The sequence below is a fragment of the Ambystoma mexicanum genome, chromosome 1p (genome assembly GCF_040938575.1).
Source record: "Ambystoma mexicanum isolate Mex_15411 chromosome 1p, UKY_AmexF1_1, whole genome shotgun sequence".
Classification (NCBI taxonomy): Eukaryota; Metazoa; Chordata; class Amphibia; order Caudata; family Ambystomatidae; genus Ambystoma; species Ambystoma mexicanum.
In genome coordinates, this window is record NC_090921.1 from 802920607 (window position 1) to 802941694 (window position 21088).

Below are 21088 nucleotides of genomic sequence, written 5' to 3' on the forward strand. Positions count from 1 at the left end.
GTTTTATGCAAGCACCTCTCATCTGCTGCACATTTCTCCGATTGAGCTAACTCATTGATCAAATCGTTCCTTAGCAATAGATCAATGAGGGTCTTTGCTCCATCTGCTTCAGCCCTACCATCACCAGTCTCTTGTGGTGTCCCACAAGGATCATGCGTGTCACCGATGCTCTACAATGTTTTCACCAAATCTTTATTTGATATACTTGACTATCTGGGTGTCACCTACACGAATTACACAGATGACACCCAGATACTCATCCCTATCACGGGTGATTACGCTGCAGATAGCAAAACACTGAATGACATTTACAGCATTATTCAAATATGCATGGCCAAACACGGTTTATGTCTTAATGACGACAAAACCAAACTTGTCTTACTTGGATCCCCAACCAAACTGAATAAATTGGACGCCTCCTTTAAAAGTTTCATTATTGATGGAAACATAATTAAGGTAGCAAACAACGTGAAAACACTAGGTATTTACATTGACTCCTCACTATCACTCACGAGACAAACTAATGCCCTAGCATCGGCTGCAGCATACACATGTAAACTCATTACAGCCTGCCGCCCATACCAATCTAAGTTAGACTATTGTAGTGCTCTTTATTTAGGAACATCCCGACAGAATATAAATTGCAAGCCATGCAGAATAATGCAGTTAGATCTTCCTGCAACATCCCAAGGAAACAACATATATCTACAGTCAGACAAAACTTAAACTGGCTTAATGTCAAACAAAGAATCGAACTCAAAACACTTTCACTAACACACAAGAGCTTATACAATCAGGCACCATTATACCTATGCGACACGTTTACACGCTATACCTCACTACGACCCAGCAGAACAGCTCAAACCCACTGTATCATCATACCGCGCTTCAACCAACAGCGAGCGGGCAGAGTTAGTTTCCCAGTTCTTGCTGCTCAAAAATGGAACGCACTGCCTCTATCCATAAGAGCAGAACCTTCGTTCATGATATTCTGGAACAAGGTTAAAGTTTGGCTTCGTGACCAGGACCATACCTAAATATATATCCACCATTTGTTAGGTCATTAATGTACATATCTCTGCATTTGTATATTCTGTATATTCTATGCTTTCACTTTTTGTATCATTCTATGTACATTATTGTAAAAATGTGCCTTCTTGCACATATCTGTCAGTAACCTGTGTACCTTATAACATGTAAGAAAAGCGCTCAGTTGCCTCAGGGTCTTGACGCGTTATACAAATAAATAAATACTAAAATCCCTGTATTTCCCCATTGCCAGGGGCCGGAAATTTGTAGGGCTCAATGGGAATGGGGAGGCCAGTAGCACCGGCACCATTCAGAATGGTGCTGGTGCTACCAGCAGTCTCTGCTCGCGGGTGCCGGTACGCCGGTCAGATCTGGTCAGACCTGGCGGGCGGGAAGGAACCCGCGAGCAGAATTCGTAGTTTGCCAGTCCTGTCACAACAGTACCGGAAAACTTACCGGTATCGTTGTTACTGGACCGGCAAACTTGTAATGAGGCCCACTGACTCCAGATACAGGCATGGCATCCTACAATATTTAGTGCATTAGAAGCCACATTCAGGCCCTGTGTCTCATCTGACGATACAATAGACAACATCCTGGCAAACCTGGAAGTACCCAGAGGAACTGGGGTTATACTGTCATGCAGCGCCCCTGGAAACACTGGCACAGATGGAGACACCGTTAGGATGTTCCGCTACATTTTCTCCATTTGCTCAATAGCAGTCTAGTGTTTCTTCAAAGATGGCCACTGCCAGTATTTACTTGGATGCAGAGTGCAGCACGGAGCGTTGCACCTACCTCTATGGTGAGACGCTAGTTGTATCTTTAGGAGCTTCCTTGCTCCCGTTCTGTTTACCCGCTCCAGCCTCACTCTCTCACTGGCGTTCGGTTCCGTTTGCCTTTCCTCTCGCTCTCTCTCTCTCTTTGCTTCCCACCAGAGCATCCCTGGGTGCTTGCTGGATTCTCCTGTGCCATGTGGCTACCGCTTTCCTGGGTCTCGCCCCGGCTCACCCTGTTTCTCCCTTCCACTCTGATCTGTACCTATGCTGCATTCCACCTTCCTGGGAGACGTTCGGTGCACAGCTCCTTCTTATCCCAAGACTACTGTCACCTCCCTCTCTCTCTGAGGGTTCTATACTCAGAACTAACGCAACGCACCTGTTACAAAGGAGTCCTTCCTTATTGGAATACAGCAACAGACTACTCGCTTCCAAGAACCACTATTCAACTGCTCCTCTGGATCTGCATCTTCAGGGTTTCTTCAGCTGCAAGGCTTTTTCCCTGATTGGGGTTGGCTCCCTGGGGGTGTAGGTGTACCTTACCCTGGCAGCACGAAAAGGAAAGGGAGAAGAGACAAAGAAGACCAGATGGAAGAAAAAGACGGACACACAGGACAGCTGGACCGAAGTCCCAGGTGAGGAGGATTGGTGGGAGGAGTCACGAGTGTCTGAGACAGCACTGGTGGGCTTGGCCGTGTGAGTTGTGGCATTGATGAGCTTGGGCGCATGAGTGGAGGCACTGGTGGGCTTGGGCGCATGAGTGGCAGCACTGGTGGGGTAGGCCACGTGAGTGGCAGCACAGGTGGGCTTGGGCGTGTGAGTGGAAGTGATCTTGGGCACATGAGTGGGGGTGCTGGTGTGCATAGGTTGCAGGTGTGTTGCCATGACGCCAACTATGCATAGGCGGGATAGCGTTGTGAGCAATAGGAGTGTCCTGGTTGATGTTGGTTAGCGGGCGTGCCTAGCGAAGGGTGAGTATTCAGATATGCTGTTGTAGGTGGTCATTGTGATGCTGAATGGGTGAAGTGCGGGGAGAAATGGAGTGGGAGAAGACGGGAGCAACAAGACGTCGCCATCTTTGCTGGAGTGGCTGAATTGCGAGGACTGCGTGAACCTGAAGGCAGATAGTTGGTGGAAGGTGCTTGGGGGTCGTATGCTGAGATAAAGTCGAAGGACACATGAGATGTCGTATGTGGCATCTGCGCTGTGGCTCCTTGGGTGGCGTATGAGTGAAGAGGAGGTAGGAAGGGGGTCAGTGCGGGCAGGGTGGGATGGGAGCTGGTAGGAGGATCATATTGCGGCAAGGCATTGCAGCCCCGGTATGAACGAATGCGAGACAGTTGCTGAGGAGGTTGTATATAAGTCAGGCATGGGTCTGCAGGATGTAGGGCAACACAGGGGTGTGATAGGGAAACGAGGCAATAACTTGACAGTGCAGAGCATCAATCATAAGCGAGTCGGATGGCGAAGAGAGGTATCTCTTCTTACTTTCTGGTGCTGGTATGCCAGGCGCATCACTGGCAGCCGGATGAGAGCTGGATCAGGAGGTCTGCGCTTGGAAGGGCAGGCCAGTACTTGCGGCGGGTGGGCGCAGAGCTCCAGGGAAGGTAGAGGGTGGGCCAGTGCAGGCCATGCAAGGACAGGCGAAGACAGGAGTGACTAGCCTTGAAGCCGGGTCTTTGAAATGGGCCGGCTTCACCGACCGGCTAGGTGGGGGCAACTCATTTGGTGATTACATGCACCAATCAGGTTGCAGCTCAGAGCCAGGCCCTCCTGGGCTATTTAGGTGGCTGTGAACAGCATCAGACTCCAATGCGGCCATCTTTGCAGGCATCCTTGAGTCTGTAGGTGTTATGGCCTTCATTGATGAACTTGCTGGGACATGGATGGTGTGAGTCCCAGCAGTGCTTGCAGCATCATCACAGGCAAAGACAGGAGTCAAAACATGCCATCACACTGAAGAAAAATACATGTTGATTACTGCCTGAAGTAGATTACTTAGGCCACACGCTATCAGCACAAGGAAATTGACCCAAGCATAATCTGGTTAAAACTATCATGGGTGCGCCTTCTCCACCCACCAAAGAAGAACTAGTGTCCTTTTTGGCTAATTCCAGTGTTACACCAAGTCTGCGCTGAAAGTTGCATCTGTGGTGGAAGCACTACGGCAACTAGCCAAGAAAGGAGTATGGTTCCACTGAACAAGCGAACCACAAAATGCATTTGGCCTAAAGACGAACATGTAAACATTGTCTGGCCCATATAACTAAGTGCACATTGCAACACAGTCTGCTTGGTATAAATAAATAGACAAATCAGCCTGTGCATCCGGCACACTATGCATACATAAATAAACCGGGTCGTGTATGCAGGTGAGGCCTTGTGACCCACGAACTTTTCCTGCTCAGCGCACGACCAGGTTTATTTAATCATGCATTGTTTGTCGGATACACCTGCAAACACCTCCAAAAGTTCTTTGAAGTAGTTGTTCAGGTAGCCCAGCAAGAGCAACCATGTAGAACCTTGGAAGTGGGTCTCACTTACTGTCTCAAAGGACCACAGTGAAGGTAAACTGGAGCCGGAGGCCATGGGGGTGGCAGCATGGGCTTGATGACTGAGGATGGCTATGCTGTGTAACACAACTTTCAATGTGTTGCTAGCAATCCCCCTGCATGGGTGTTGCTCTGTGTCATGAATGCTGTGCGGCATGAACATGAGGCACCTTTTTGAGATAAGAGGCTGTAGAGGAAATGCGTGGGACCAAACACTTCAGCCTATCAAAATACTAACAAGGTTGCAGTGACAATCGGGATTCAAGGAAAACCAAAAAGAAACCGGCATGTAGTTGAGTGCCTGTGAAATGAGTCTGTCTATGCGTGTATGAGGTCAGGCTGCTGTTTCATTTCAAGAAGTGCCTTACAATGAGCGTTTTGTCAGTTAAATCTTCTCCAGGCTCCCTGTCATCCCTTTCTTCTTGCCTTTCATCTCTTTCCTTTCTCTCATTGCTTGACTCCCCTGCTCCATTCTCATCCTGTCTTTCCTTTCCTCTCCTCTTTTCAATCCTTTGCCCCTCTTCACCAGTCTCACCCCTTCATTTCCTCTTCGTCCATCTCTCCTCCTTCTCTTCCATTCCTTCACCCCTCTTAAGCATACTCCACCTTGTCTTTCTTCTCCTTCCATGGCTCCTCATCCTTCTGTCATCCTTACCCCTGTCTTTCCTTTCCTCTCCTCTTTTCAATCCTTTGCCCCTCTTCACCAGTCTCACCCCTTTATTTCCTCTTCTTCCATATGTCCTCCTTCTCTTCCATTCCTTCCCCTCTCTTTGGCATTCTCACCCTTATCTTTCCTTTCCTTCAATGTCTTCTCTCATCCTTCTCTTCCCCTTCTTCTCTAGTCGCACCCATCTTTTCTTTCCTCTCCTCCTCTGCTCTCATTCCGTCACCCCTCTTCTCCATTCTAAACATAGACTTTCCTCTCCTCATTTTCTCTTAACTACTCTTTCTTCCGTAAAATCATTGTTTTCTGTCACTTTCTTGTATTTCTTTCCTCTTTTTTTATTCTCTTTCCATAGTTTTCTCCCGAATGTATGCACCCCTCGACTCTGTTGTGTCCCTATCTTGCCTCCCCTTATTTTCTCTTTCTCACGTTTCCTTTTCTCTATTTCCTTTTTTCCTCTCCATACCACATCCTATCGCCTCACGCTTTTCTCCTTACTTTGCTTATCCCCTTTTTGCTCTCACCTTTCATCATTAATCTGCTATTCTACTTTATTAGTAATTCTTGTGCCATTTTCTCTCAAGTATTTTTCATGCTTCAACTTTCTCTCACCCCGTAGTTGCTCTCGTTCTTTTCCCTCCCTTTGTTCCTTCTTTTTTTTCATTCGTTCATTCCCCTTGCTCGCCTTTCTTCCTCTCTATCTTCTCTGTTTTTCTTATGCCTTTCTGGATCTCCTTCCTACCTCCTGCTCCTCTTTTTTCTCTGCATACCACAGCTTTTCTCTATTTATCTCTCTTTACCATCAATCTGCTCTTTTCTCTCCTTCCCAGTTTCCTTTCCTCTTTTATCTTCCTCTCTCTGTTGTTCCCCTCTTTGCATCGCTTCTTTTCACCACATTTCTTTCTGACTCTCTTGTCCTCTCCTACTTTTCACTTTGTTCTTTAGTCTCCCTTGTTACTCTATTTCTTTCCGCCCTCCCACCTCCCCTTACTTCACCGCTATGCCCTTGTTCCTTTCTCTGTTCTTGCACCTTTGGTTTCGCTCCTTGAACAGACCAGGTTTATTTATTTATTCATGCATTTTTTGTCGGATACATGTATCCAACAAACAATGCATGAACAAATGAATTAACCACGTCGTGCGCAGAGCGGGAACAGACCATGCTCCAGTTTATTTATTTATGCAATGTTTGTCGCACACAAGTATCCAAAAAACAATGTATAAATAAATAAATGAACTGTGTCTGTTCAATTGTGGGCTCAGTGATTGAATCTGCAGCGCACAGCCCCCAGGTTCACAGAGGGTCAAATACACCTCAGTGTCCTGGGGAGGGGGTGTGGGCATAATTCTGCCCACAGGCAACAAAGGGACTGTAACTTAATCTCCTGACACCTTGTGGAGACACCACATTTTGTGCGACGCTGTGGCTAGCTGGCACTTCTGCCAGTCACAGCGGCCTAACTAAATCATGGTGTCGGGCTCATCTCCCGTCGCGGCTGCAGTGTGGCGGGATAATGACCCACTGTGGCGTGGTGGAACGGGGGGACCCAGGAGGGCCCCGGCTCATCCTTCCTTTTTGGAGACTGCACAGGCTCGGCCCCGGCTGGCCCCGACCCCGGCCCACTTAAAGCACTGGGTCCCTCCTTTCACAAATCAAGGAAGGCAAAGAACATATAATTGTGTTTGCATCTAGAGCACCATTCAGTTATTGAAAGAGAAGCCTTGGCTTGTGTATGGGCAGCACAACACGTCCGACAATACTTACAGGAGCGCCTTTCCCTCTGAGAACTGATCATAAGCCGTTACTGCAAGTACTTTCTGCAGCATGCACATCTGAGGTGGCCTCTAGACTGGCAAGGTGCTCGGCATTGCTTCAGGAAGACAGCTAGTCCACTCCATCGAATACAAGCCAGTAAAAGCAAATATTGCAGCAGACGGATTATCAAGCATGCCAGTGAGTGGTTCTCCTACCACAGAACTGTTTGATGCCATTGCAAGTATTGATGAACTAAACCATTCCGACAAGTTTATCAGGGAGCAGCCGTGGTCCAAAGCTGAACATGAAGAGAGAACTTTACAGGAAGTAAAAGAACATGCGTGAAAGCGGTGGTCCCTCCCCAAACAACTAGATGAGGAACTTCGTCCATATCGAAGGGTTCACGATGAACCGTCTTTGTGCGGGTCGTTCTATACAAAGTAGACGAGATAGTACCTCCAGCTAATTTCCGGGCATCTTTACTTGGGGCAGTCCACCAAGGACATCTAGGTTTAACGTCCACAATGAGAGCAATCACTGAGGATTACTGGTGGCCAGCCATAGAAATTGACACCGGGGGATTTGCAAGCCAGTGCCAATTATGCTCGCTTTCAGACAAGTCGCTGGTCACTAAACCGGCCTCTATCGTGGCCAAAGAGTTCTTGAAGGACCCTCCTGGTTCACTATGGCTACAGACATAATAAGTCCAGACAGCACCCTGCCCTCTTCATAGAAATATGCCATTGTCATGATGGACCAGAAGTGATTTTCCTAGAATTCGGTGACCACTTAGTAATAACAACATTGTGAGAGATTTTTGGCAGAAAGGTTCTTCCTGAGATATCGGAAGAAAGGTTCTTCCTGAGATATCGGACAATGGGGTACAGTTCACATCAACCAATCTGAAGACATTTCTAAACTCATGTGGGGTCACCCATCGTATCACCTCCTCCTCTGTCGTCCACAAAGTACCTGTATGTAGATAGATTTAACAGGGTTCTGACATCCACCATGCAGTTAGCATTACAGAATGACATTGAACCAACAGAAGCAGTACAACGCAAATTGTTCTCATACAGGGCCACCCCCATTCAATGATAAGTGTCTCCATTTGACATAAGACACCTCTTCCCTCGAAAGCTTGGTGGGTATTTAAGGGTCAATTAAAGGACATGACAGCCAAGCTAGACATCAATCAGGTAAAAGCCAACCTACACATGGCACAACTCCACATGAAATTCCAATGTGGACATTGCCACAATACACCTCCAACCACATTTCAGGTAGAAGCTTGGGTTAAACTTAAATTGCCATTTGCTGTCCCAAAGGGTACCTCCAAGTTCTGAGCACCCCTTAAGGTAGTCCAAATTTTAGTGGGAGCAGAGCGCACAACAGACAACCGCATGTGGAACATGGAACGTGGAACGCGTTGCTCATGTCAAAGAGGGAGCAGAGATGTACGGCCAAGAAAAAAGCAAAAGAGTTCACACAGAAAGGCCCTCTCAAAATCTGTCGATGCCCACTCAGCAGCGCTGTGTGCACATTTACAGATGGTAATGTCACTGCAGTGGGCCAACTACATTAGCTTCATGCCCCACTTGTTAAACAATCGTGGCTACGCACCTGCCACTCAGCACTCTCAACTTCTGGTTTCCGGTGTGGATAATGCCAACTGTACCAGTGATGCACAGTCAGGTTAGACACCGGTCATGTCAATCAAAACATTGCGACCTCCACATCGGGTACAGTCCGTACTTCTGCCATTGCTCATAGAGTGAAGAAAAGGAGATTTATTTCAAAAATTCACGTGAGGTTTAAGTAAAAAAAAGAAAATTCTTTTCCACCCCCAGCATCTGACAGTTATTCTTTTTATGGTATGTAGGGGGTAAAGTGTGTGAGGCGTGAGGGGGTGGGGGATGATGACTGTGTTTTCAAGTGTTATTGATAAATAATCCTGCAACATACATTCTGATAGTGGCTGGGTACATCTGTGAATATCAGCAATAGTTAAGATGTTAGTTCCAGTTTAGATGTTAGTTAGTGGTTAGTGCTACTAAGATGTTATCTCTCGTAGAGCACTATTAGTTATGTCTCTTCATAGACGTATTTGTGATTTAAATATAGGCAAGGAGTGGTGTTGCAGCTTGTGTCCTACCGGTCTCGTTGTGCCACTTTCCCATCATGGAGTTCTAGAACTGTGGTGGGAAAGCAGCGTCACGAGTCGGATGGTTGCAGAGAGAGAGAATGAGGCAGGATACCTCAGATCGTTGTTCATGCAAATAAACACACCTTTATCGGTTCCATGTCATTTCATCGCCAGAATTTATCAAGCCTGGCATTTCATTGTGGAAATGTTCATCACATATTTTTTTTTTGAGGGTGGCGGATCGCCCCCCAATCCTGTCCTCCGCCACCTATTTTACCTATTCCCAAACCCGCCAAACCATTATCTGTCCTTTCCCACACCCCACAAAAAAATGTGATGAACATTAGTGCAGGTTGAAGAGGCAGGCTTTGAAAAATCTGGTGATCAAAGGACGCTGTGCGCCTTTATCTCACCTGTTGCTCCTATCGTCCATCACTGTCCATCACTGCCAGTGTGTAGGACCAACACAACACTGTACCTTTATGTCTATACATATAAGCCAGAACACAAAACCTATACCTGCCATCCTGCCTTGCCCACCTCTGGTTTTATTAAAAAAAGGTGGAACCCAAGGCCGGTGCTGGGATTTCTGCACAAGGTCATGTGCATGCCACATGCTTTGCATACTCAGGGCATTTTCTAGCCAACTTGGTACCCAGAGCGAAACACGAGAATGTGCCCCTCTCCCTCCCCCCGACTGGCACACGTCACTCTCAAACTACACCGCCGTGTCGCGCGACAAATCCCCTCCTCTATATCAGTAAATCATTGTGTTAAGATCCGCAGCAGCCGTACCACCAAAGAGATAACGTGAGTATATTTGTAATATGTTTATTCTTAAGTTCAAAGGTACGTAGTACAACACCGGGACGTCTGCCCGGACCACCGTTCAGTCTCCAACTGTCACTCAGTAGAATCCCCCTCCCGCACTTATGTACAATAACATTCCAAATAGGAATGCACCTTCACGCGCCACAACAGCTCATAATGGCAACACTCACATCCAGCTCACACATCAGAATACCACACATTGCTATATCAATGAAGCTGGTTTAGTTAGAATGCAATTCAAGTACTTTACAGAAGAACTCTAATGTGAAAACACAGCTGTTGCTGCCCAAGTAAATGGTTCTTCTGTCCCCTGCTCTTAGGAAGGCCTTGCCTGAATGCAGTTTCAAACTATCCATACTGGCACGCTGTGCTGTGACCAGCCAACCGGGGTCTGAGTGTCCACTGAGCACTGGCCCTGTGTTGCAGGCGTTCTGTTCGTACCACTTCACTTGTATTCCACAAGGGGCAACACTAAACTAACCATATTAATTCTTTTCTGATAGAAGGCTATTATTCCAAGATTGACAGTCTGGTACGCTTTCTATGAGAGTAGGAAGGGGACAAGCAGCACCAATGAGTGTTCCTGTCCGCTTTGCATTAAATCACAGAGCATTTCGGAAATATAACAGTGATCAGAGATCTCTATATTTGATAAACAAGTCTGTGATAAAAGGGCTGTATGTGTGAATCTCTACACAAAAGAGACATGGCTTGGTGCACACATCACTGTTCACAACACTCACCCTAACATTCAAACGTTTGTAACCGTGCACTATACATACTCATTCGGTCAGCTTTCATTTTTGGAGTATAAAATAGTTGCAACTTGTTTCTGGAAAATGTAGATGACGAGGGGCTGGGTCTCAGTGTGAGCATGCCCTGCCCCCAATACTGAAATATCATTAGGGCATTATATCTGTAAACAGGAAAGGATACCCTACAAGAGACACCCAATAAACAATGCACAAAAGTGATACACAGAAAGGATTGTACCTCTTACAAACTTTAGCCTGACCGGTAATAAGCTAAACAAGTATTTTAAACAAAACTGCCTTATACTGCATGGTAAAGGGTCCACAGTTCCTCAGCCACTACCTCCTCACCACTACGCAGCTCTTGGGGGTTATTTCTGAAAATAAAAGCAGGCCCATGCTTTATATAACAGAGCTGGCATTAGCATCTCTTGTTAGTGCTGGCCTGCAGCTAGTGAAAATCATGGTGTGGCAGCGTAGAAAGGACGTTTGGCCTAGTGGATGTACAATTTGAGGCAACTTCTTTGATTGCTTTATGTGATTAAGTGTGGGCACAGTATGGCATACTGGTCAGAGCCACATACACAAAACATTCCAGTGTGCTATTGTATAGACATGGGACGCATCAGACAAAAACAGGCATACGTGCTGTCACATAAAGGAGCACCACATAGACGTCATTAACCAACAAGGTGGTGACTTGTAGCACACAAATCATCGCGCACACGTATCACTGCAAATCACACACAATGCCCCTGCTTTCCTAATCAAGGTGCTAAGTCACATTGAGGTGCCATCTGTTGTGCGCTAGGCAGTGGTTGGCTTGTTAAGAAAATGAAAAGACCTTTGATGCTGAGCGTATGCATTTATTCCAAGTCCCAAAGCAGCCACTAGAATACTTAGGCAAGAAAATGACAGTTAACTTTCCCAGGCAGGCACCATCTGTAACTAAAGATATACCCAAAAAACGTGTTGTGTCAAATCAAAAGATAATAAAAATAGTTTAACACTTTTTCTGTGTAGCACGTTAATTCTCTTGAAAGAATTCCTAGATTTGGTCAGCTAACTAATACTTTATGCTGGCCTTCAGAATAAAAATGCCCCATGTTCAGTTCTTAAGACGAAAATGTTAAACACATACTGGGTAAAAACAATGGCTTGTTAAATGAGACATCACTTATAAATTGGCCCACTTGAAAGGCTTTCAACACAAATGGCCTCATTACGAGGTTGGAGGTAAGGGAAAAACGATGCCGGTAAAGGAAAAGCGATGCTGGTAAAGGATTACCAGCACCCCTTACCGCTCCGGGCTATTCCAACCTGCCAACCCGGTATTAGCGGCACCGTAACGGTGCCTCTAATAACGGCATGGGCACAGGCACATGACCCTTCATGGCGGCAATAACGGCATGCTGTAAACAGGACGACATCACAAGTCAGGCGGACATGCAAATACCGGCATGAAGAAGGTGCTAAAAGTGGATACCGGCATGCCGGCAATACCGGCATCGCTAACCACCCGTAAACTTCCATGTGCAGTGTTCTAAAATGCCACAGGTGCACACAATCAGCACCGGTGGAGGCAATGTAGACTGGGACAGCACAACAGGTGCAAACCACACCCCTTCCCACACCCCTTCCCACACCAAAATGATTCCAATACTAGTAGCAATACTGGGGCTGGAGGACACACTTGCATTGCTACACCAGCAACAACAACAACAACAGGCAGCACAGAGGAGACGCAGGAGGAGAAGGAGGGTGAGACAGGCACAGCATGCCCCACCAGTGCAGGCAGTTGTACCACACAGGCAGCCCCCAATCCCTCGCATCAGAGCCCGTCCATTTAACCTAACCCCTGAGCAGATCCACACCCTGTACCGTCTGGACCGGGACACCATCCCCACCATTGTGGACATGATACACGACGACATCACCAGCCTCATAGACATCCGTACCGCCATCCCCCCTCTACTGAAGGTGGTGTCTGTGCGCCACTTTCTGGCCACAGGCACCTACCAACACACTGTAGGGCAGATGCATGGTATATCACAACCATTATTCACACGCATGCTGAACCAACTGCTCGATGCCCGCCTGAAGCACACAAGCGACCACATATCCCTACCACGGACTGCCCAGGAGATCTCCAACACCAAAATTGGCTTCCATGCACTGGCTGACATTCCAAATTGCATCGGTGCCCTCGACTGCACCCATGCGGAATTGGTGGTCCCACATGCCATGGAGGTAGTGTACCGCAACCGTAAGCTATAACACTCCATCAACGTGCAAATGGTATGTGACTCAAACAAGATAATCACAAATTGTTGTGCCCGATTTCCCGGATCAACCTATGATTCAATGGTCCTGTGGAACTCCACGATTCCACGCTACATGGAGCGACATGCCGGACAACGTTCCTGGCTACTTGATGAGTTGCATGGCAAGCACATGGTAGTTTGATGGAGGGAGATGCATACTTCACCTGGGTGAGTTTGGGGAGGGGGGAATGCATACTTCACCTGGGTGAGATTGGGGGGGGGCGAGAGAGATGCATACTTCACCTGGGTGAGATTGGGGGGTGGGGGAGATGCATACTTCACCTGGGTGAGATTGTGGGGGGGGAGAGAGATGCATACTTCACCTGGGTGAGATTGGGGGGGGGAGAGAGATGCATACTTCACCTGGGTGGTATTAGTTGAGAGACTGAATAATGCCCATACTGTAATAAACTGTGCCCCAAAGCAGCCCGGACTGAACCGGACACCTGACACCTGAAACCAATATGCAAGACATAAACTGCACAACAATGACAACATGCCAGTACTGCAACCATACCATATCCATCGACATGTACACTGCACATCATCAGACCGTACCCTCTGCAACACAATGCAGCAACATGCTGTCAGTATGCACAATGCAAATGACTGCTGAACAGCATCACACCGGACATGCGTCCATGAGTGCGTACAAAGGAATCACACAAAGCCAATATACAGAATGTCACTGGCACACCACCATAGAAGTGCAGCATTCCAGCATGAGGACATCAAGCGTGGAATGGCAGATCATTCAGAGTCTGGTTCCAACGGTGACATGATCAAAGCATACGATTAACTACACAGCACTTAGATCATGGCAACAACTGCCGTAGTCAAACACAGTGCATGAACACTAGCAAGGAATAGGACAACCTGCATCAACTAGACAATGCTACCCACATCAGTGGACCATGTGACTTGACACATTGCGGTTACTTTGAATATCCCCATTCATGCAGGGATATGTGGATGTGAGCAACAGACTACTGCACGCTTCTGTGTGATAGGTACAGGTTCCATTTGATGAAATCCCTTACACATAACCAATGTTGCACCCATGCAGGTGATGCTGGCTATCCCTTGAAGAGGTGGCTCCTTACCCCTGTCCGGAACCCGCAGAACAGGCACAAAGAGGACTACAATCGTGCACATACCGGTACCCGTGTGGTGATCGAACAGACCTTTGGCCTTTTAAAGGCACGGTTTCGCTGCCTTAGCAGGTCGGGTGGGGCACTCCTGTACGGGAATGAGAAGGTGGCCAAGATCATTATGGCATGTGTCATGATGCACAACATATGCATCAGATGGAACATGCCTCTGCCCCCTGACATTGAACTGCAACCGCCTGACGAGGCTGAGGAGGAGGAAGAAGATGGGGTTGTACGTCAGGCAAGTGGTGATGCACAGGAGGGACGTGCTGTGCGCCAGAATCTGATAGACCAATATTTCTAATACACATGGATGCAGAGGGTGCAATGGATGTGGGACTCAGGGCACTGGGTGTTGGGGGGGACATGGACACTGCACACATACACAATAACCAATGTCCAGTCATGTGATTGTTCTTGACACAACGGCTGTATTAACCATAAAGTGAATATAAAGTGCATAAATCATCCACCCCAAAAAACCTCTCACCCCTCCCCCTTCCCCCACAACTCCCCCAAGCACCCTCTCCCCACTCCCCCTCCCCCCAAAATTCCCACACACCTGGTGTGCACTTCAGTGCAGCATTAGCCCGCAAGAGTCACCAATAACAGGCTGCCCGTACTTCCAATGTCCTCTACCAGCATTGGGTGGCTGTATGTCTGGCCGCCGCAAGGTCCGCACGGATCTGCGCAGGGAGCTGGTTTGCTTGGAGCTGGCAGAGAAGGAGGTGCCCGGTTGCTCCAGTCCCTGTTTGGGACGCTGGCTCTCCATGGCATCTGCGATGCGGCTGAGGACCTGCCTCACAGCTGCCAACTCATTACAGATGCATGTGGTACTTGCTTCTATTGCGAGTTTAATGGCCGTAGCGTATTCACGGCACTCCTCCCTCGCCAGGGCTCCTTCACTCACGTGCTGGCCAACCAGCACCGTGAGCTCCTCCTGGCGCTGTTGGATGAGGCGGATTCCCTGGTCTCTGTCCCTGACACCGGTGGATGTTGACGCAGCGTGCGGCATGGGTCCGCCATCAGGTGAGCTATCCCTGCGGCTCCATCTCCCTGGCAATGACTCACCACCAGACAACTCATGGCTGCTGGCATTGGGCGTGGGGGGTGGGGTGAGGCGGGGTGACAGTTGCGGGCTGGGTGTGCCCTGTTCTACAGGTGTTTGGCATTGTCCCTCTTCATCCGACAGGGGTGCCGTGGCAGCTGCTTCTCCAACCGAACTGTTGGCAGCAGACAGTGAGCCTTCTGCCACTGGCTCCTGTGTGGTGGTAGCGGCTGGTGTGGGTGCTATTGTGGTGTCACTGCCCCTTTCACGCCTTGGTGACGTAGCATCCTGACTGGCATTGGGCTTCTGCAGCAGTCCTGGTTTGCCAGGGCCCCCTGATGTGGTGGGCCTGTTGCCTCCTTCCATGCCCCTGGCCTTCTTCATTGGTGTTGTGGCCTGCGCCGCGGAGTCCTGGTCCTCACTGTCAGATTGTGAGCCTGTGGGTGACCAAGGGAGGGACAGCATCAGTGATGGTTCTACGTGCATCATGCATATATTGGTATTGTTGCAGTTCTCTACATTTGAGGCTATTTGGACTTTGAGTTGTGACATACAGGTTGCTTGCCATATAGGTGGGTCATGCAGGCATATGTCTGGGTGACACATGTATGAGGTGCTGCATGCATGGGGATGTGATGGTGCTGTGGACAGCCTATAGGCAGGGTTGTGTACATGTGTGTATGATGCCCCATGCATTGGCTCATTTCACTGTCACATTTGGGGGACATCGTCATGCTTTGCATTACAGTGGTTTGTGCGGACACTCACCTCCATCAGCCAATGACGGTGCTCCACGCTCCATTTCCCCCACTCCCTCAATTGTCTCTATGCCAATTGTGCTGGCACATGTCTCCTCCCAGTGTGTCATCTTGATTGGGCAGCCTCCTCCGCCACCTGTTCCCATGCCCTGGCTCCGATTGGCTGCAAGTATGCTCCTGACACGGAGGCGCAGGTCATCCCACCGCTTGCGCACATCCTTTACAGTGCGGGGGGTGGTAGCCACCGCACTGACTTTGCGTGCCACTGCCTCCCAGATCTCCTTCTTTCTTATCTGGGCGGCACGCCGCATGTCTTGCACAAACACGACCTCTGCATTTGCAGCAAGTGTGTCGGCGAGCATATTTAGCTCCTCCACTGAGAAACTCACCTTGTGCTGGCAGGCAGCACCTTTCTTCAGGGCCTTGGGCATTCTGAAGGTGTGTTAGGTGAAGTTAGGACTGCTGTTGTGCTGATGCAGGTCCTGTGTGCTGAGGATGGCAATGGATTGTGTTTTTAAAGCTGACCGCCATGCTGTTTCCCATTCCTGTGCGATGACGCTACTTCTGTTTCCGCTTATTTACGGTCACCGCTATTACCGGCGATCGCTATTAGCGGTGACCGGTATTAGCGGAAACCGCTAATGCCGGATCCATCGATGGTGGTAGTGCTATCAGCGCACTCCATGATGCCGCTAAGGGCCATTTTTGGGACTTTAGCGGCATGGCGGTAATGTCCTTACCGGCATGGCGCAAAGCTCGTGCCCGCGAACTCGTAATGGCCCGCTAATAGCGGGCTCTTTACTACACGGACCCAGTAATTGCTCCATGCCGGCAACGACAGTTACTTACCTCCAACCTCGTAATGAGGCCCAAAGAGTTAGAGTGGCACAGGGTGTGTGTCTCCAAAGCATCTCAGAAGCTGACTTCGAATATGTATTTTTTTTTTTTTTTAACAAAGGAATGCTTAACTTTTTCTACGGCGAGCTCAGGGGCAGCTGTTTGGGTGGCTGGCTTCTTGCATCCTCCCCTGAGCTATTTAGCTCTGCTCCCCAGGTCGTCGCCCCACTTTCGCCCGCCCCAATGAACGGGTCTGTGCGTATGCACTGACACGACTATAAGCGTCATCACATAAACTAACATCACTGGGAAGAAAGTCAGTCTTTTTTAGTCCATCATAAGATGTTACATTGCAAAAAGTTACAATGAGGGCACCAAGAGAAAAATAAATATCATGAAATATATAAAGGGTCAGTATTATTATTTTATAAAGAGCAACACTAGCATGGAGCATTAAAAACCATGATTAAGGTTGTACTTGAATAGCAGACACTATAAAGTGAAATGCTTTTCTTTTAGGAGCTCTCATTTTTTACACACAAAGATTTGCCCAGGATCACACACTTAAGTAACGTGGTGAAGCCAGGGTTTGAGTCCATTCTGCAGTTTAGGCACTTAACAACATATATTCCCAGCTCCAGTTGTTATATTTATGTCTTCACGTTTGGCTTCCACAGGCTAAAATAATACTCTGCTGTACGACGACTTGCAAGTGCACACATCACAAAATAACTCAACTTGACATGTGTATAAATCCTTGCAGACATTGCAGTTTAAGTCCCTCTTCCAGAAAAGAAGACTACAAATGCCATAGTGAAAATGTATGTGAGATTCAAACTGTTTTATGGGTTTTGTAACTGTACTTTCAAGGAGCCCCCAAATGATTATAACTCAACCTATTGAGACCCCTAAGCAGGCATAATCCAACTGGCACTGTATCTGATATCCTGCAGGGTGATGTGGCTGCTGACGGGTGTTTGAAATTTGACGTGGCTGACATTCTACGCATAATGGTGAAGTGTAATCCCTCTAGGGCTGCTGGCCCAGACCGTTTATCTATCCGTACATTTAAATCTCACCCCTCAATTTGGGCGGCCTTCATGTTTAAGTTATTTAATAACATTGCGTGCCTGCGTCGTTTACCAGATTCCTGGAAAGATGCTCGCATAGTGCTTATTTTTAAAAAAGGGGACAGGGAAACTGCTAACACATTTCCCTGATAGACGCAGGAAGCAAGAATTTTTCCAAAATTCTTTTGGGAAACCTAAAACAGTGGGCCCTTCAAGAGGGTGCCATGGACAAGTTTCGAGCTGGTTTTAAAAAGGAATGGGGACAGCTGTGAATGGTTTTATCTTGCGATTATTAATTTTACAGGTTAGAGCCCAGAATAAATCCATTTTCCTAGTTTTCTTAGACTTGTCCCAGGCGTTTGTTTGACTGTGTGAACAGAACCAAGCTCTCAGCAAAGTTGAGATTAAAAAAAATGGCACAAATAATCTGTCAAATATCTTAATTGCCATCCATAAGGGAACTTGTTTTCAAATCAGACTTAATAATAAAGGTTTATTCAGTAATGGACTGAAACCAACCGTGGTTCACGGCAAGGATGCGTAGTAGCCCTTTTTCTTTTTAACTTTTATATACATGATATATAGTCAGCCTTTAAGAATCTTACTATGTACTCTCCTTGCCTCAGACCATTTCCCATACAATGCTGTGTTTACGCTGATGATATTGGAATCTTTAACCAGACTGCCATAGGTCTTCAGAGGAGTGTAGCAGCGGTTAATTTATTTCTTAAGGTTTTCAAGCTAACAATTAATTCAGCGAAAACCAAACTTATGATAGTTAGACAAAGCGCAAAATTTAAATTTGTATTAAATGGTATGAAGTTGGGGCAGGTTGATGAGTTCAAATATTTGGGGGTTATGTTCTCTGCGGTTAAAAATAAGCAGAAAGTCATCTCTCATTGAAAGAAGCAAGTGGCCAGTGCAGCTAGTCAACTGCGCGGTGTGGATAGAAGATTTGGGAGATTCTCGATTAGACCAGTGCTTACATTCTATAACCAAAAACTGGTCCCAAAACTCATTTACAGTGCTCAGTGAGGGAGTGCAATGTGGTTTGGGATAGATTTGAAGCCTCAATTTGGACGAAGACTCTGAACCTTCCCCAGTGCACCTCGATTTGCACCATACAACATGAATTGGGATTGATTTTGTTGGCCACTCATGTTGCTTGACAAAAGTTCAACTTTTACTCAAAAATGTTGATGCCTTCTCACTTTTCAATATATACCGAAGTTCAGTACTGCGTTATGACACTTAAAGGCCCAGTACTATTCAATTGGATACAAGAGTGCAATATTCTATTACACAAGATACAAGCGAATCAGGAAGACCTGCTTACCAATACTGAGAAAGTGAAGCAAAAGCTGTTTGAATTGAATTGGTGTTAGAATCGTGCCTCTCTGTCAGGTCTGCGTATTTGCGAACATTTTATTTATGATATTAGAGTGGTTAACATTTTACCTGCATATCTATTTAGACACCCATCTTGTGGTTTTAGATCAGAATTTTTAAGGTGGGGATTTAATCCATAACCTACGAATGAAGTGGTGGGGTCAAGAACTCAGGTACTTAGAGCAGAAAGACTATGTAGGCTTAGAAGCAATAGTATTGAAAATGTAAAACATCTAATAAGGGAATACCCGAGTTTGGTTCTTGAGGAAGGAACCTGTTCCCTAATAATGACTGTGATGGAATGAGTATTAATATTGACTATTTGTGTATTTGTATTGTGAACTCTCCTGTCACCTTGCTTTGCTGTGATACATTTGCTTAAGACTGTCCTGAACTGGGAATGTATGAGTAGGATTTTATGCGAACTTTCAACATTTTATGCAATGCTTTTTTCATTGAATTGTATTTATTCTATGTGGAATTGTTTTGTTTGCGCGAAAGGTTCTGCCAGAGCCAAATAGCGCTAAATAAATAAATAAATACAATCCAAGGTTTTTGTTTTTAGCAGGTGAGAGACCACATAAGTCTGAGGAGGGGTATGGGACTTGCCATGGATGGGATAGTGTTTAGGGTGTGTGATAAATGTAGGTGAGTTGGGAGAAATAAACTATGTGATGAAGGCACCTGTTTAAAGTCAGTGTGAAGTTCCACAAAAACGTTTCTGCATCAAACTTGCAAAGATCATTACCATGAAGATGGCAGTTTAGACATGGGGGGTTTGTTTAGACAACTCCATTTATCATGAGAGAATGCACAGATTTGAGTAGTTACCTGGAGATGTGTGAGGCTTTCCTACACAAATGCCCATATCACATAACGGTTGTAGTCTAATTACTGAGCATGCAGTGTAATTGCCAATTATTAGTGGCTTTTATCTTGGTGAATGGCTATTAGCTGCATTTTTGCAGAGTTTGGGCCCATTGCACCAGCGGTCTTAATGCGACGAGGTTGCAGAGCCCACCTCTACAAAAAGTACTTTTATCCAAGAAGGCAATACTCGGCTCTTGTTTTGCCCAGGCAGTGGCTTCAAATTCGAGCTACAGTGAATAAGTTGGCTCTGGCTGGTTCGTACCCCACTGTGTTTTCTAACCATTACCTTAAAATGGTAACATCATGTTACTTGTGCATTTTCAAAAATATGCTGAATTCAAGGCACTACTGTCAAATGTATGCTTTCAAACTCCGTCCTTCAGACGGATGGCGCAGTTCCCCGCAACACACGGCATCAATTTGTTTTTCAAACATCTGCCCCCTTCATCTTATCCACCGGGTTCTCTCGCCCACCTGGGTGGTTGAGCTTCAATCTTGAAATGTCACAGGACCCTTTTCAAATCCCCGATCTGCCCCTGTCTGCAGGAGTCCAGGGATAAACATGCCTGCGCTGCCTACCCAGTTCCCACGCTTCTGCAATTCAATAGTGATCCCAATCATAAATGTAAGGCAGGCACATCTAAGCTAAGAGATGTGCCTCCTTCTCCTGTTGCGGTCACATGGGCAGACAGAAGCCTACACTCCCAGACGGGTGTGAAAGTGAGCCAGTTGCCACTCAAACAGTAATAGTATAAACATTCCAAAACAAAAGAATGTCCAATCAAAGTTCTATAAGAATATATACTTTAAACAAATCAATCATACAAATAACTATTAAAACCACTAGCAAAAAGCCACACCTCGGAAAAAGAAGACAGAAAATGCAGAACAGAAATGTATAAGTGGTCTGGATACTTTGTCGGGGAGGAAATGGGCAAGCAATGCAACAATATTGATAAAAAAAGGAAATGTCCGTCTGGGAAAAAGGTGCACAGTGACTTAACCAGTCTCTTGGGCCCCAAAAGGTGGACATGGGGGCCAGGGTCACTTGAAAGCATCTGATTCAATTTTAGTCGGTTGGACAGTATCGAGCCCGGCTTTGAGGTGTGGAAGATGCGGGTTGAACCGGGTT

The 21088-nt window shown here is 46.9% G+C and overlaps 1 long non-coding RNA gene across 2 annotated transcripts in view; it reads right to left on the reverse strand.

Moving 5' to 3' along the window:
- Window positions 1–21088, reverse strand: part of LOC138581077 (uncharacterized) — a 62261-nt gene that overhangs the window by 15561 nt on the left and 25612 nt on the right. The window lies entirely within an intron of this gene.